General features: G+C 38.2%; 1 protein-coding gene across 3 annotated transcripts in view; it reads left to right on the forward strand.

The window, feature by feature from the left end:
• The window catches only part of RBMS3 (RNA binding motif single stranded interacting protein 3), a 631,327-nt gene that overhangs the window by 599,525 nt on the left and 18,295 nt on the right, over positions 1-13,507 (forward strand). The window lies entirely within an intron of this gene.

A 13,507-nucleotide genomic window follows, 5' to 3' on the forward strand; every position in this document is an offset into this window, starting at 1 on the left:
TTTTTTTCTCTATGTCCATAAATCTCTGGCCTGACCAGGCAAGCATAACAAAGTGTCTTTCATCATGACTCAGGCATGACATAGTATACAAACAGTATCTTCATGTCACTATGTCACACAAACATGTGTCTACAAATATGTTTCTAAAACCATCATACAGTCCATATCAGGTACAAAATTAGCTGGGCTGGCTGTGTCATCCTCTTAGGCAAATCCCCCTTGACTCCCTTGAGTTGTCTTTGGTGCATTGACCCTGGCTTGCCTCAGGGCAACAAGTTGAGAGCCCTAACTAGTACTCCATCCCTCTGCCCCTGCTGTGCTGCCCCACTGTGTGTGACAGGTAGGCATGAGGTTATTAGCCTCTTCCCCCTTCAAATCTAGTTTAAAGCCCTATCAATGAGCTCTGCCAACTCCTGCCCCAGATTCCTTATTCCCCTCTGGGACAAGTGCAACCCATTTGTCGTTTGCAGCTCTGGAGCCTTGTATACCAAGCTGTGATCGTAAAACCCAAAACCAGTATTATAGAATAGAAATGGTAAAGCAGTATGAGTAGAAAACCAGTAGGTCAACAAAACCTGCTCTGTACTTGACAGCAATTATCTATAGTAATTCTCATGTAAACATGGAAGTACTACTCTATCACTTTGATTTCTAATCAGACACTGTTTGCTTGTCAATCCAGAAAGTTTTATACAACTGGAAAATAGGCATTCTGGCTTCACAGTAGGATCCACTACTTGCTTCTGAACCATAGCAGCCAGCCATACAGAGTTTGCTCCAGGTTCATAAATACAACTGTGGATTAAAGTCAGCTGTGTTTCCAGTAGAATGTATTTAAACATGCATATTTCAACAATTATTTTCTCCTTAAGCTGTGTATGTCAGATGTAGTTAACTCCCCTAGAGTCAGAGAAAAGCAAAAATACTCCTAACAAGAATCATTAAAATTCTCTGAAAAAGTGCCTAAAATACAACAGCCTACACACAATATATGCTGATTTAATGTGTGAATGTCTGCTTACCACATGCACATGTACATCTTTATTAAAATGCAGGCGTAAACATTACACTTTTATGTCTTTAGCACACATGCTCTTCATGCAGTAATGATGTGAAAGATCTGTTATGCATGTAAGCATTGGGGGTTTTATATTTTATCCTTATCCTGCTTGATATTAATCTATAGGAGCACAGCTTTCCAACTGCATCAAGTTACATCTGCACAAAGTCGTTTAACCCACTGTATTTGGTCTTCTCTTTCTGATACTCTTCTCTTCCTGCCCTTTTTTCTTATCTGATGGATGTAATTTTAACTCCACTGCCTTTTCTTCTTGAAAAAGATGCTGTTAAGACCTGATGGTTTAGTATTTATTCCTGATATTTTAAATGTTTCATTCAACAGTCAAAAGAACTAGGAATTATATCTGAAATTTAATATCAATGTTTTTCCCCCTCTAAACATATGAAATTGAAGGAAGTACTAAGACCAGTGAGAATTTCTGCATGTGTAATTACTGTGGTTCAGAAATGTGATTAAAGATTAAGACACAGAAATGGAAAATGAATTCTGGCTGTGCTGCTGGGCAGCTTCTGTGAATTTTTCCTTCTGACTGTCATTTTCATGACTCTTATATTGTCTTCTGCACTCATTTTCTCACAATCTTAATGCAAACTAGAAAATTCTCAGCTAATGTTCTCTTCTCAATTGAGACCACTATTACAATGCTCACAGTAACAAATCCATTTGAGGAGGCAGAAGGGGGACTCTAAAAGTCAGTGGATGATAATAAGATCCTGAATTTATTCTCCTGCAACTGAAAGAAAATCTTGCCTTCCTTTTCTCAGCTCTTTATGCAGTCTTATCTTTCAAGGTCACAGCATCCCCTGATAACTTCTTACAGTACATTCAGAGGTATACCATTATAGGTTTATGTTTACTGTCTTTAAAACTCCTAACTCATTTACAGAAAACTTAAAGGGCAAGAAAGAGCAAGTGATTGATGGGTGTTACAATATCCATAGGCTTTTCAGAAATCTGAAATTACATTCTGTGTTTATCCCATACAAGAGTTCTCTTTGGTAAAAACACTATCAGCACCACATCCTGTTAAGGTACTCATACAAGCAGAATAATTATGGAGGTCACCAGGAATTCCTCGTGTAATAAATTAAAGGAAGAACTTCAGAATTTGGCCTGCCAGTAGCAGGTTTTTTTGGACAGATCCATCTTGACTTGAAATTAAATCTTCCTAACATGTTCTGTAAAAAAATAATATAAAAATTTGGGGAGGGGGGAATGGACAACTAAGTTTTAAAGGAAATGTTAGGCATAAACTATACCTCTCTGTTATGAGTGTCTATTTTTAATTTTATCCCTAAAACTGTGCAATATGGTGCCATAAAGAGACATCAGTTATCTTTCAAGAAACCAGCCACATTTTTTGAAGCAAACAAGCCAAAAAGTCACAAACAATTCTGCTTCATGTTGGCTGTAACCCTGTGCCAAATTAATTTAAAAGCTTGCAGTATGCAAAGCAGTTTTTATTTTAAAGGGCTTTCATATGTTCACTTGCTTAGACAAACTGTTTTCCTAATTAACATAACATATTTTTCAGTCAAAACAGACCTCTGTGGTCACTTAAGTGAGAGTTGTCTTCAAACCCACCTCCAAACTTGCCCAACTGAAGATGAAAGCTGGGTTTCTGAAACATTACTAAAACAAAAGAACTGTTCTCTAGTGAGCAAGCTGGAGAAGCAGCATATGGGCCCATGCATGCTTCGTATCTTGTGGGAATTACTCTGCCTTTTGATGCTTACTAAAAGATTAAAATACTCTGTCCAAGCTGAAGCCATTCCATAGGGGAGACCATTCACAGAGGACCATTTGTTACCCTTTTAGTGTGGCAAGTTACCTGCCTTGACACCAGAAACTGGATTTGAGTTTTAATTTCTCAGCCCTGAAGCACACATTTGAAATTCTGTGGAAATTCAAGGGGCAGATGCCTCCATCCCTGCCTGCATTTGATTATTTAGTCACTAGCCCAGGAGGGGCATTCCTGGCTAAATGCTGGCAGGACTCCTCACTTCCAGCTAGGAGCATCTAGTTCAGCGGCCAAAACAGAGCAATTTTCCTATAGCTCCACTCACAGACAGCTGCCTTCCCCTTGGGAAGCCTTCAGTTATTGGCCCCAAAAAGCACAAAGAATTTTGTTTAGGAAACCATTTGCCATGAATAGGAACAAGAAGCTTTATTCTCTTCTAAACCCTCAAGTGATGCATGTTTTGTATTTTATTTTAGTATCTTTTTAAAACACTCTTAGTTCTTTTCTAATATGGAAATGTCTGCATAAAAATCTGACATTTCTGCTGTACTAAGCACTTCTCAATCAGGAGGATGCACTAAGTCTATCAAGATGCCAGGGCAAAAGACAAGCTGCAAATCCATCTCTACTTGATTTCATTGCCTACCTCAGGAAAACACACAACTGCAGCAATGTTTTGGGCCAAAGGGTGGTATAAAGTGCCTGAGGAAGAGAGGCAGGTGCCTGAAATTTGTGGCAAGTCAACACTGTTTCACTGATGTGAGAATTTCGTATAGCATTTGCATCTCCCAGTTTCTGTGCTTTATCTTTCACCTAACAAGAACATAATTCCTTTCTGCCTGTATGAAAATGAAATTGATTTCTGCCAGTTCACATTACTGATGAACTGAGAGGCAAGTGTGCTGCTCCAATCACCTCCCCAAATCTTGCTGAAATCTGGAGTCAAGCAGAACATCTGCCAGAGGAGCAATTTCTGCCACGTTTGTATGTGTTTTTCATGCATACCTCTTCACTCAAAAAGAGCAGAAAGCATTTACATGGGAGTGCTGACTGTGGAAAATAAGTAAAGGAAGCCTAAGCTTAAATTATGTCAAGATTACAGGAAAAAGGCGATGACTCAGAATATTCTGATTAGGCTAAGAACCCAGCCTCAGCCCCTGCAATTGTGTTAAAATTAAATTTTTATGCCAGGAGGCATAATGTGAAGACAGACAAATGGTTTTAACCTTGAAATTTTTATTTTGTTTACTAGTTTATTATTACTTATTACAGTAAGTCTTGATTTGTTTTGGTTTGGTTGTTTTTTTTTTCCTATGTAATATTCATCTACAATTAGGTCTGCTATTAAAAAAAGTACCATAGAGGGAGAATAGGATGAGTGAGTCTCCAAGGGTAGCACTGAAAGAACAGCATTACTATGTATTTAATAATGTATGGAGGCTGGATTTGTTCCATCATCAGCCTGTCATTCAAAATGTTTCTGATACAGCCGTTGATCTGACATCTGTTCCGTGGTTTAATAAAGTTGTGATTGATGCCTGAGTGAATGTAATACAAAAACCTTTAGAAATATAAAAACTGAGCAGTCTGATCACTGCTTTCAGTCTCTGCTGCTCAGCTCCCTTTTACTGCAGTACTTCAAGTTTGGCTGTCAACAGCAATAATCCACCTCTTCAGTGGGAAGATTTGCTCGATTCTTTCTCCTTTGCTGCTCTTTCCTGAAGAGACTTTTCTGTTCTGCCCTTTGTTGGTCTGGGCTTCTCTTCCCTCCCTGCCGTTGGCATCTATTTCAGATACTGCTTGGGTTCCAGTTTCATACAACAGAGTGAGGTACCTTTGTTAGTCCTCAATGGCAGATGGTAAACCTTTGAGGCCCACACCAATGGCGAGTGAGTAGATTTTTTTGCTAGTACTGCTAGCTGACATCTTCAGCTTAATTGTTCTTCATACTTGCAGGTTGTTCACTCACCTTTCAGTTTCTAATTTAGAGACAGAACAGGTAACTTAGAAAATAAGCTCACCAATGGGGTTTTAAAGCAAAACAAAATCAAAACAAGTTTAACTGTTCCAGATAACTCTTTATTAAAAATGTGGTCAGAAGAACTGCATTGATTGTAATTCTGTTGAAACTGTAAGCCACCCTATCTCAGCTTATCTAGTTACAGTATCACCAGAAATCTCTCAGTGGAATAACAGGCTTGTTATAGGGGTACATCAGTCTTATCTTTCACTTTGTTAGTTTTTTCTGTTGCCAGCAAAGCTTGATGGTATCTCCAGAACCCTTCAATGGAACAACAAGCTTGTTAAAAGTTTTTTATCTTCTCTTTCCTTTGGATACTCAGTGGTCACCAGTGGTTTAAAATGTCACCTAAAGGCCTTAGCAGAATAACTGCTTTGTTAGATAAGGTTGTTTTTTTTTTCTTGTTTAATCTGCAATTCTATTTGTACATATTAGAGTTACATGGAGCTGAAACATTATTGGATTCCCCTGATGTTCAGATGCTTGTTCAAAAAGCACTCTCTGATTCTAATTGTGTGGCGCCAGGCCCCTTGTGAATTACAGGAGCAAAGTTTCTTTGCAGTCTTGAGCCTCTCACATTATCAGGTGTTAATCTTAAAGCTCTCTTACTTTATTTATTGATTGAGTTTTCAGTTACTGTTTGTGTGAAAAATATAGGCCTGAACCCAGTGCAAATTAAATTAGCTTAGTTCAGGCTGAAACAAAGATCATCCTTGTCCATTTACTCATCCAAGGTCTGTGGCAAACGCAACTGATTAACAAAATAGTTGTCTGTGTAGAAAGGAGACAGGCATAAGCTGTCTCAAGATTTATAAAAAACAAATAACTCCTCCTGCACCTTCCTTGCCAAAGAGCTTCTTGAAAGGCAGCCTCATTTTCCCACATTCATTGTTTGAGAAAAAGAAGATGCACTCAGTGCAACTGAAAAGCACCAGATTCCAAGCAGTCAGCAAGGAAAAAGAACTTTTTGATGGAGCATTTAATCAATTTGCAGACTTGTTATCCACTACATTGCATTGAAATTAATTATGTTAGCAATCTCTAAAACAAACAAACAAACAAAACCAAAACCCACAAAGAAACAAACATCAAACCAAACAACAACAAAAAACCAAACAACCAAACAACAACCCCCCCCCCCAATACATTCAACATTTCTATTTGCAGGTGCAACAGCAGGGTGGAAAAATTCTTGATTTGACAGCATAAGTCAAACACTTGGAAGGGTGAACAAGGAAAAACTTTTTCTCTTCTCTTTGTGGACCATCTTGAAGTTCCAGAGAAGCTCAAAGAAACAGTTATAGATCAGCAAAGCAGAAAGGATTAGCCAGAAGAGCTATAACTAATATAACCTCATTTTTATCATCAAATGTCATTCATATAATTAATTTACAAATGACTTCACATATCTATGAACTAGAAGATTTAGAAGCTTGTTTCTCATGCATTTTTCTTACATACGACTGCTGCAGTTCTCTTTTGCACTTTCTAGAAGTGCTACCTGGTAATGCTTTGAAAGACAGCGGGCAGGTAGTTCAAAGCTACCTCTTCCAAAGCATGTTTGTTACTTAGTGATCACTATTCACTGCATATAAAATTAACTTCTTTATTTTGCAATAGTGAATAAAACCCAAAAGCCATAAAACTTATGTTATCTGACATGTAGTTAGTGGCCTACAGCATACCCTCACCTAAAAGGCTCACCTTTAGTCATACTCCCAGAAACCGTTGTTGAAGTCTGCTAGAGATGAACTGATGTTGTGAACTTGTTTTGCTAGCTACTAGTAGCTCATTTCCCTAAAAACTTTGAATGTGAAGAGGGGAAAAGTATCTGTTTCATGAAATTGTGCTGATGCTCCAAGTAACAGGGCAGGCTTTGGGAAGAGAAGGTCAGTTTAGTTTGGTTTGGTTTGGCTGTAATGATATGTAGCTTTAGTAATTTTTATAAAATTTAGCTGAAAGAGACTTTATTTAACAGACAGAGAGAAGCAGAAGAAAGGAACTAACAATAGGTTAAAAAGAGCTGAAAATAATTCTAGGTTTGAAAGATCCTGCCACACCTACAACAGATGCAAAACAAAAATACTCTAAATATCAGATCTGTCATTTGTGTTTTCTTGATGTGTTTCTCTTTTGTAAATACATTTTCCTTTTTGAATCAAGAATGTAACTCTTTGCCTTACTGGAATGAAGCTGGCTTTTATTGTCCTGCCTGTGATTTTAAAGTAAACTCAAATGATTCCGACTGAAAGGATACATAGGGCTTTCCAGAGTCATCAGTGGTGCAGTCAGACTCTGTGGGGCCTCTGTAATCCACAAAAAGTTTCTGAATCTTAGAGAAGTGAATACTTTTTTGCCAAACAATGGTCATGTAAAAAGAAAGTGTCTCCCAGAGGTGGTGTTTTCATAGCTATTCTCTGCCTAGAGCTGGAAAACAGTCCTGTTGTCATGTCTTCACATGCTATGAGTGTGTGCAAACACAGCAAGAAGTCCTTAGATCTTAGAAAAGGTTGTATCCTCAATGGAAAGAGGAGGCTCGGGAGACCTTATTGCTCTCTACAGCTACCTGAAGGGAGGCTGTAGACAGGCAGGGTCTGGTCTCTTCTTCCAGGGAACCAGCACCAGAACAAGAGGACACAGTCTCAAGATGCGCTAGAGGAGGCTTAGACTGGATGTTAGGAAGAAATTCTTCATAGAAAGAGTGATTTGCCATTGGAATGGGCTGCCCAGGGACGTGGTGGAGTCGCCATCATTGGAGATGTTTAGGAAGAGATGGGGTGGTGCGCTTGGTGCCATGGTTTAATTGATTAGATGGTGTTGGATGATGGGTTGGACTTGATGATCTTGAATGTCTCTTCCAACCTGGTCCATTCTATTCTATTCTATTCTATTCTATTCTATTCTATTCTATTCTATTCTATTCTATTCTAACATGATAAATTATATGGAAGAACAACTATTTTTTGCAAAACAGTGTTGCATTGCAGTCCTTCATACAATATCAGTTTTGTCTGAGGTGAAGTACTTGAACTGCATTAACTTCAAGCACAGATGTCATAATCTTTAGCTGAAAGAAAAGGGCATGAAGATGATAAACAACAGTAGCTTATAATATGATTCTGATATGTGAAGGGCACCAGTGGGGAAGATGAGATAGTTTTGGTGGTGACAACTATAAATAGGGATTTACTTGAATGTCTTGCAGAAATTTGTAATATATTAAGAGCCAGACTAGTCTTTTAAATGAGTTATGGAAGGCTCACCATTTGGGAGTTGTAGAACTCAGCTGAGCCAAACACCTTAGCACATCCAGGAGGGATTTGAGGTATTAACATCAGAAGAGAGCAGTGGTCTAACAGCCCTTTCTCATCTCCAACATCATTATTTCAGTTTAAAACAAGCAATAATAATGGTACTTTCTATTCATGTAATTACTGAGACTCCAGGAAATTACAGAAACTTTGAAAGTTTTGTACTGAGGATGAGGTACCAAGACTCAGAAATGAGCTGTATATCAAAATAACCTTTTATTTCCAACATCTGAAATTTAGACAGTAAAAAATGCTGCAAGTGACCATTCATGCAATTCACTTACAAAAAAAACCTTTTAGGACTTCAACTTTAGAGTTAAGACTGACTCATTTCAACATATGTTGTGTGGATTAGCAAGTAGACAGAGTGCTTTTGGCTTTTTTTTCCTTTTTTCCTTTTTTTTTTTTTTTTAGTGGGATGAGTAAATTGTGTTACTAAAAATGTTTCTGCTCTGAGCAGCAGCCTTTGAATTACATTCCTAGTATTTTCTCCTAGGGAAAACTTCACTTCCAGGGACAGTGGGATGTCACAGAAAGAATAGAATAAAATAGAATAGAATAGAACAGAATTAACCAGGTTGGAAAAGGCCTTTGAGATCATCGAGTCCAACCTATCATCCAACACCATCTAATCAACTAAACCATGCCACCAAGCACCCTAATCCAGTCTCTTCCTAAACACTTCCAGTGATGGTGACTCCACCACCTCCCTGGGCAGCCCATTCTAATGGCAAATAACTCCTGTGAAGAACTTCTTCCTAACATCCAGCCTCCCCTGCTGCAGCTTGAGACTGTGTCCTCTTGTTCTGTAGATTCTGCAGTGTTTCTGAAGATGACACATGGTCATGTTATTGAAAACACATGCAATGGACTTAAAGGTTAATGTAATTTGGAGGGTGTTCAGTATTGTTCATATTTTTATCACAGTGAAAGAAATAATGTAATCTATGTGTTCTACAAAGTCCTGGACCTGCAGATACTTACAAAAACAATATTCTATTGCATTTCACTGTTTTTCCCCTTAGCATATCCTACTCAACTTCAATGTACAGTGCATTTCACAGTTAATTCTCTTGGCTTTTCAGATGGTTGGCAAGCTCTTCCTCTAAGATAAATTGCCAGTGTTTTTGAGGTGTCTTTCTTACTTTCATCTAGAATGAGCAGCTCGGTCAGGGTTCATTCATTCATGAAGCAAGGTTAAATGAAGGAGTTAAAGGTACACAGGCTTCCTACACCGTGTATGATACTGACATCCTGTGTGTGCAGTGATTTCAGCCTGAAATTCTCAAAAAAGCTATGTTCAAATTATTTACAATTCCATAGGGAGCTGCTGATGGCAATAACCTCTGTGACCTCACATGGTATTTTATTATTTGTGAGTTATGGGTGATTCTGTGTCAGTACTACAGTGCTGTAGAATCCTCTTGCTCCTCAAAGACTCAGTTTGGGAGGAGGGTTCTGATGTATCTAATATTTACTATAAAACAGCTCAGTCAGCACATTTCATTAAACTGTAATAAGGGTTTTGAGAGCAGCTGAATCAAGTGAATTTGAGAGTTTGCTGAATTGGGGTGTTTTTCTAGCAAGGTAAATGAACTGCTTAACATGCCAGATGAGAGTTGTGCCACTTAGGGGTGTGTCAAAGGAGCGCATAAGTCTGTCAAAGAGGCACATCCTCTTCCAGTCCTATGGAGGACTGCTCTATTATTTGGGATTCATTATGGTTTCCAGATTTGATAGGCACACCTACATCCTTCTAATTTTGAGTCATGAGGTGTTGGGTGACAGGTTGGATGTGATGATCTTTGAGATCTTTTCCAACCTTATTGATTCTATGATTCTATGATAAACTGAGAGAGAATCAGTGTTAGGCTTATCTCAAGGTCAGCCAGAAGCATTATCTTCCCAGCAGAACAGCCAGACCAGAGAAGAAAAGAAGGAATGAGGATGGAAGCAAAATGTGTAAGACGTTTATAGAACACTTGCTTCTATACCAGACATTCTGTCCAATGAAATTCATTTAGAATAATCTTTTGTTTTCCTTTTTACACCCAAAAGTGAATTATTTATATTTTCCTGCCTTTCTGCTCAAAATCTGCAGCTTAATTTTAAAGGCATAGCCTAAAACTGCCACAATAGCGTGAAAGGAAAGCAGAAAGGGAGCATTTTACTGATCCATGATTGCCAACACAAAATGAAGATGTCCGAGTGTTCCAGTCAGTCTGTATGCCAAAGCCGGGAGTGCATCAAAGGACAATCTGGCCTAGAAATAGATACTCTGCAAGATCTCTCTGAGAACAATTCTCTGACTGGATTGTGGTGCTTCCCCCCATCCTGCTTGCTTGCCTGTACAGGCTGAGGTGCATTTGTGCAACATTTGTTCTTTTTCGCATGAGTGGAGCAGAGGAATCAGAAAAGTTCACTGAGTGCTTCTGTTAGGGCCTGCATAGAACATTTTTAAATACCTGCCTTAAAGAAAAGCAACAGATGATTGAATTTCAGTTTGATAGCTATAGATGGGTTTTCTCAGTTGTGATTCTCATTTTATTTCAACACTGCCTGTGGCATCTGCACATTGTCACCAATGACATTTAAGAGAATGCATCTTTCACCATTACCTCCTGATGAAAGGAAGGTTTGAAGATGTTTTCCAGACACACAGTCCTGTTGTTTTTTTGTGACTGTTCTTTCAAAGTAGATGGGTGTAGAAGAGGGTTGGTTTTGGGTAGCTTTAGAAGACTATAGGGAAGTTTTGCCTTTGCTTGAGTTAGAGAAAGCTATGTTTTGTCTTTGAGGGTAATGTAAACACCTTGTAACTGAAGGAGAGAAACTAGGCAGAATTTGGTTGGATGTGTTAAAATATTTTGTTATTTTGACCTATTGTATGCCTTAATTACATGTATGCCGGTAGAAAATGACCAATTGGGATGTGACACTCTTGCCTTCTGATAGACTATATAACTTTGCTGTGTAACGTAATAAACATCTTCGCCTGCTTACATCTGGTCCTGAAAGCATTGCACAAGGCAAATCTAATATCTATAAAACATCTATACTCTTACAGATAGGGGAAAGTGCTACAGCCTTTCTTCCACTGTGGATCTATCTGAAGCTTTCCCAAGTATCTATAGAGAAGCAGTGGTGTCCAATGGGGGTTGGATGCTCTGATACAAATTTGTGACAGTGTATGAGACTGTCTCCTACTGGCCGTATCACTTGTTATAGTATTGCTGTCCTTGACAGTAATATTTCATTAATCTGTCACATGGAATTCCATTTGAGAGGATGTAGAATGTTAAAAGAAAAAAAAAAAATCCATTTGAATGCTCAGCAGTGATTTATAATACACTGCTAAATTAATATATTATTACAAATATGTCTATAGCTCTTACTACATGTCGTGTTATGACACTTCAGAGGGAACTTGTCCTTTCTTAGAACACCCATCTCCAAGCTCTATTCATTTCATTGGCTATTCAGAGCATGTATCTTGAAGCATTTTCAAGCTGTAGCTATGCAGCCATTGAAAAAAAAAGAATAAAAAATATGTCTCTAAACTTTGTATTTCAATCAGGCATAATTTAGAAAGAGTTGTATGTCATCAGGATTAAACATGTAGAAATTGCATATTGAAACATCCTAACAGATATTGCAGAGTATACTTCTGCAAACTGAGCAGTTCACTTCTTGGTATGCTTTTTTGTTTGATCTCTTTTATGATGAATAGTTCACTGGTCTGCATTTTCTGGGTTTTTTTGCTGTTGTTGTTTTGGCTTTTTTGGCTCTTTTGTTTTGGCTTGGGTTTTTAGTGTTTTTTTTCAGGGTTGGTTGGTTGGTTGGGTTGGGTTGGAGGGGTTTTTTTTAGTTTTGTTGGTTTGGTTTGGGTTGAAGTGTTTTTAAGTGTGTACTGCTACAAAACTTTCCTTAAAGCAAATTGTTGCTGGGACATTTTTTCTTTCCCATTTTCCCTTTCTCCAGCCTTGCTTTTCCTTGTCTTGACTTTGCCTTTGGGACAAGGCTTACCTGTGGTTTTGAGCTGAATGTAGTTTCACGGCTCCTTCAGTCTTCTTACAGTCCAGGAAAGCAGAGTTCAGCCTGGTGGTATGGTAATGCTCATGAGGGACACAGTAATACATTGCTTGGATGAGAGCTGATAGTGCTCTGAGAAATATGACAGTACCTCTGCCCTTGATCAGGCTTCCTATTTTAAAGTTTTCATTTTGGTAATTACATCCTACCCAGATAGCAGCTGTAGTCATTGATCATACTAATATCATTATAACTGATTCCAGTAAGTCACCTTCTAAAGACAGTTTCTCTGGTTTCTTTCCTTCCTATATCTTCTTCCTTTGCAGGCACTGAATAAGACTTTTTCTGTCTACTTTTAATCTGATTGATTAGAAATGCCACATTCTTCCTTTACGTATGGTCTGGTAATACACACATCACATTGCTTCCCTCAGGATCTTAATCAGAACAAGTAATGGCCTTTAGCTTTTGTCATTAGCAAAATTGAAAAGCACCATACCCAATCCATTAGAAATACAGCATTGTAATATGAGCTTATAGAAAAGTTGGCTGTGTGCCAGCAGACATGGAGTGAGTTTACCTTAAAGGATTTTCAGTTTAGGGGGAAAAAAAAGGTCACCCTTTCTGTCTGGCAAGGAAACATTTTGAGCTATAACTTATCATGCCTGTCTGTCAGGCATTTTGCTGTTGCTCCTTAAGTGCTGTTTGGACAGCTCTGTCATATAAAGGGCATTCATAAGGAGGAAATATGGGTGTTTGTACATGTACTAATGTCTTCCCCATTATTGATTCCCTTCATGGATTATCCTACTCATATTCCATCTCCTATCAGAATTAGAGAAAGGGGAGGAAGTTGGGAAGATTTTGTTACATTTACTTTGCCTTTAATTTTTCACAGAATGTGTTAACCTGAAAAAGGTAACAAGGACAACCATTATAGAATACTCATCTATCAAGCATTTAGCTGAGACTGCTGCTATGCTTTTCTTAGCTCTTTCTAAAGCTATTTACAATCAGTACACTAAAAGTGGGGATAGGACAGATTAAAAGGGTTTTTTTCCCACTGAATTGAATTGCTTTTCACTTGGCCTGGACTGTATTAGTCCTGAAAATAATTAGAATCCACACACCAGTATTAGTCCCTGTACTGTGCAGAATTCTAAGAGGGTGTTAAAGCACAAATCTTTACCAATTGGTAATTATATATAATTTGAATATATATGAGCTGATGCTGTCTCTTTCAGAAAGTTAGTACTGAGGGAATACTATGAACAGACTTGGGATGCTGCTATTCTGCCAGTACTAAAACATCTGTTTTACTGGCC

Source organism: Dryobates pubescens, chromosome 4 (assembly GCF_014839835.1).
Source record: "Dryobates pubescens isolate bDryPub1 chromosome 4, bDryPub1.pri, whole genome shotgun sequence".
Taxonomy (NCBI): Eukaryota; Metazoa; Chordata; class Aves; order Piciformes; family Picidae; genus Dryobates; species Dryobates pubescens.